The following is a 5138-nucleotide window of genomic DNA, read 5'->3' as shown; positions in this document are numbered from 1 at the left end:
GATGAAATGTAGAAAGCTTTACATGCCAGGCTGAGGAGTTTGAATTATGTTTTTCTTTAAGTAGTACAGAGCTACTGGACATATTTGAAAGCCAGAGTCATATAACAATAATACAATAACAGCAAAGGCAACAACCACAACCACATCCTCAACAACGACAACTAGTATTCATATGATATTTTAAGTTTCATGAAATACTTTACAAGTATTATCTCATTATATCCTCACAATGATTTTATGATATAGGTATAATTGTTAGCTATATTTTACAGAAGATGAAACTGAGGCAAGCAGAGATTAATTGACATAGCTATTAATGACTTGGTTTGAGCACAAGTCTTCTTGTCTCTGGGTACAGGATTCTATCCACTGTTGCATATACCTGGAAGGTAGATGAAACACAGGATTGTGTTTCCTGTAGGAGAAATAGAAATGTTTGGAAAAGAGGTGTACTCAGGAGAGAAAACATCATGAATTCCACATCGGATATGTTGACTTTGAGATAACTTTGCATATAGATGATTCAGAAGATGATATTTGTAAAACAGTAGTTGTTGTAGGACTGGAGCCCAGGGGAGAGATTAAAGATGAGTAGATAGATTTGGGAGTCATTTCTAGATGATACTTGAAGCAATGGGAGCTGATGAGAATACTAAAGACAGAACATAATGAGAGAAGGGAAGAGTGTTGAGGAAGGAATGTAAGGAGACAGAAATACCAAGGATGTGTGAGAATAGGGATGATGTAGCCAAGGAGACTTAGAAAGGGAGGTATAGAGATTATGAGGAAGAAAACCAGGATAGGAAGTGTCATGGAAACCAAGGAATGAAAAGAGTATCCAGCAGGAGGGAGCCGACAAAACCCGAAATAACATAAAGGGCAAATTGAATGAGGAATGATAAAAAGTCACTGGCTATCTCATTTCTTAGGGAACTGATCATTTCTTTTTTACTTTTTTTATTATCTCATTAAATATTTCCCAAAAACCATAAAAATTAACAATCAGCTTTTAAAATTTTGAGTAAAATTTTTCTCCTGACTTTCCTCCTCTTTGAGAAGAAAATAAATTTGATTATAAATGTGAGGTCATGGAAAACATATTTCCAGATTAGTCGTGTTGCAAAAGAAAATGCGAAGAAAATAAAACAATACAAATTATGAAAGTTTAGAAAGTGTTTAAATCTGCATTCAGAGTTCCCCAGTTCTCTCTCTAGAAGTGGATAGCATTTTTCATCTTCTTTTTTTCAGAAATGTGTTGGATCAATGTTGCCATCATAGTAACTAAGTCCTTCAGAATTGACAATTATTATAATATTGATGATATTGTGTACAGTATTCTCTTGGTTCTGTCACTTCAGTTTGCATCACTCTATATAAATTTTCCCAACTTTTTTTCTTTTTCTGAAAGCATCCCATTTGTCATTTTATATAATGCAATAATATTCCATCACAATCATATACCACATCTTGTTCATCCATTTCCCAATTTTTGAGTATGCCATCAATTTCGAATTTTTGTCACAACAAAAATGGCTGCTATAAATATTTTTGTACAAATAAGTCCTTTTCCCTTTACTTTGATCTCTTTAGGGTATAGACCTAGTAATGATATTGCTGGGCTAAGAGGTAGGCACAGTTTATAGCCTTTTGAGCATATGTCCCTATTGTTCTCAAGAATGGTTGAACTAGTCCACCATTCTACCAACAATGAATTGGTGTCCCAATTTTTCCACATCCTCTCTTGCATTTGTCACTTTACTTTTCTTCCATGTTAGCCAATCTGATATTTGTGAAGTGGTATCTTAGAATTGATTTAATTTGCATTTCTCTAATAAGTAATAATTTGGAAAATTGTTTCTTCTGATTGTTGATGGCTTTAATTTCTTCTTCTGAAAGAAGCCTGTTTATATCCAGTGATCATTTATAACCTGTGGAATGGCTCTTTTTTTTTTTTTCAATGAATTTGTCTCAGCTCCCTCTATATTTAAGAAACAAAGTTCTTAGAGAAAATTGCACAAAAATCTATTCCCAGTTTTTTGTTTTTCTTCTAATTTTGGCTGCATTGGTTTTATTTTGATTTTTTTTTATTTCATGTAATCACAATCATCTATTTTCCTTCCTCTAATCCCCTCTAGCTCTTATTTGAACATAAACTCTTTTCTTATTCACAGACCTGACAGGTACATTTTTCCCATGCACCCCTTATCTACTTATGACATTCATCTTTATGTATAACTCATTTATCCATTTTGAATTCATCATTGTGTACTATGCAAGATTTTAGTCTGTGCCTATTTTCTGCCAAACTGCTTTCCAGTTTTCCCAATAATTTTTTTGTCAAATATTTAGTTCTTGCCCCCAATGCCTGGATCTTTGGCTTTATCAAACACTAGGTTAGTAAAATAATTAGTAACTCTCTTTAACTGATCCACCACTCTTATTTCTTAGGTGGTACCGAATTGTTTTGATGATTACCACTTCATAACAGAGTTATGGATCTGGAACTGGTAGGCTTTATATCTAAATTGTGTACTCATTTTGACTTTATTTTGGTATATGGTGTAAGATGTTGATCTATGCCTAGTTTCTGTCATACTCTTTTCCAGTTTTCCCAGTAGTTTTTGTCAAATAGTGACTTCTTATACAAAGAAGCTATAGTCTTTGGGTTTATCAAACAGTAGATTATTATGGTCATTGAGTATTGTACCTTAGGTAACTAACCTATTCCACTGATCCACCAATCTATTTCTTAGCCAGTACCAAGTAATTTTGATGATTGCTGCTTTATAATAAAATTGAATATCTGATATGACTAGAAAACCTTCCCTAGAATTTCTTTTCATAAATTCCCTTGATATTCTGGATCTTTTGTTCTTCCAGATGAATTTTGTTATTATTTTTTCCAACTCTATAAATTTTTTTGATACTTTGTTTGGTATTGCACTGAATAAGTAAATTAATTTAGATAGAATTGCGATTTTTATTATATTAGCTTGGCCTACACACAAGCAACTGATGTTTTTCCAGTTATTTAGATCTGACTTTGTGTGAAGAGTGTTTTGTAATTGTGTTCATATAGTTCCTGGGTTTGTTTTTGGCAGGTATACTCCAAATATTTTATAATATCTACAGTAACTTTAAATGGAATTTCTCTCCCTATTTCTTGGTGTTGGGTTTTGTGAGTAATATATAGAAATGCAGATGATTTATGTAGGTTTATTTTATATCTTGCAACTTTGCTAAAGTTGTTTATTATTTCGAGTAGTTTTTTTTACTTTATTCTCTAAGATTCTCTAAGTATATGATCATATCATCTACAAAGAGTAATAGCTTGTTTTCTCTTTGCCTATTCTAAATCCTTCAATTTCTTTTTTTTCTCTTATTGCTAAAGCTAATATTTCTAGTGTCATATTGACTAACAAGGGTGATAATGGACATCCTTGTTTCACCCCCAATCTTATTGGAAATGCTTCTAGCTTATCCTCATTACATGTAATTATTGCTGATGGTTTAAAGTAGATGCTACCTATCATTTTAAGAAAGACTACATTTATTCCTATGCTCTCTAGTGTTTTTAACAGGAATGGTTGTTGTATTTTGTCAAAAGCTTTTTTCTGGCTTCGGCACACAGACTCCCTCATGCCTACACACACAGATACACACATACACACACTCTCCCATGCATGCTGGGGTCCCTCCTGGGGCAGCACCCCCCCAGCTTCCTTTGCACAGGGCATGTGATCAATGTGTGTGGGGTGGGCTGGGGCACAGAGTCAGGATGCAGGGCCAGCCAAGGGAGCATCTTTCTCTACAAACTTCTGGTGATTGGTGATCTGGGCATGGGCAAGATTAGCATCATCAAGCACTATGTGCACCAGAACTTCTCCTCCCACTACTGGGCCACCATTGGGGTAGACTTCACCTTGAAAGTGCTCCAGTGGGACCTGGTACTATAGTGCACCTGCAGCTCTGGGACATTGTGGGCCAAGAAAGATTTTGAAACATTACGAGCTTCTATTACCGAAAAGCCATGGAATCATTGATAGTCTTTGATTTCACCAGGCCAGCCACATTCCAGGCAGAGACAAAGTAGAAAAGTGACTGGAACTCCGCATTAACTCTCCCTAATGGCAGACCAGTGTCAGCAGTTCTGTTAGCCAACAAGTGTGACATGCTCCTCAACAGTGGGCTCAAGTTGGGTCAGTTCTGCAAGGAAAATGGCTTTGTGGGATGGTTTGAAATATCAGCAAAAGAAAATATAAACATCAACGAAGCCTTCCGGTGCTCGCTGAAACACATACTCACCAATGAGAGTGACCTGATGCAGTCTGTGGAAACTGACATGGTAGAACAATATCTTCCTTCCTCCAAGATCTCCAGCTGCTTCAAGCCCTAGGCTGAAGGTTTGTGGGAATCTCTTGAGGGTGATTCAATGGCTCCATCAGCTGTGACTGGATATTTATTATTTCTGTTAAATGTCAGGATAGGGAAATACATGCTTTCTGAAGCACAAAGATTTGCCCCTCTGTCCTACAAGAGAGAAAAACCGATTTACCCTTTCCAAAGAATCACCAACTCAGTGTTTACAAGTTTTGAGGAAATCTTTTACAAAATCCCAACCCCTGCTGGTCATGACCATCCATCAAGGTAGAAGAAGGTCAGGGTCATAACACTTTGGTTCTTTACCTTTTGTAGACAGGTGAGGCTAATGTAGGATGGTTGCTGATTGTCCCATAGACCACTGAAGTGCTGACAGTGCTATTTAGAGATATCTTTCTTCCAAACATCATAAGATCCTCTCTGATTTAACTCTTCAGAAACACACACCAAATGGCGTGTGGTTACCAATGACCAAAAGTTAAATTGTCTGCCTTTCAGTCCTTCACCTTCCCTGTCTTCAGCAGTTTGTGTTAAATGTTGAAAACCAATGTACAGACCTCCCCCTCTAAGTGCTGTTCTACCACCTGCTTCTATCCAAAGCTGTGGGGTTAATACTGACTTGTAATACATATATATATATATATAATATGCGATTTTTTCTCAAGTGAAAAATAAAACATAGAAACACATTTCAAAAAAAGCTTTTTTTTTTGTATCTATTGAGATAATCATATGGTATCTGTTTGTTTTATTGTTGA

At 35.8% G+C, this 5138-nt stretch overlaps 1 pseudogene; it reads left to right on the top strand.

The window, feature by feature from the left end:
- The first annotated feature begins 3778 nt into the window (after nucleotides 1-3778).
- Nucleotides 3779-4396, top strand: LOC138157794 (ras-related protein Rab-38 pseudogene; annotated as a pseudogene).
- Nucleotides 4397-5138: the final 742 nt, after the last annotated feature.

Source organism: Petaurus breviceps, unplaced genomic scaffold (assembly GCF_028583685.1).
Source record: "Petaurus breviceps papuanus isolate PSGF00001 unplaced genomic scaffold, PetGlider_PUasm1.0 173, whole genome shotgun sequence".
NCBI classification, from domain to species: domain Eukaryota; kingdom Metazoa; phylum Chordata; class Mammalia; order Diprotodontia; family Petauridae; genus Petaurus; species Petaurus breviceps.
This window is presented reverse-complemented; position numbering and strand designations above follow the sequence as displayed.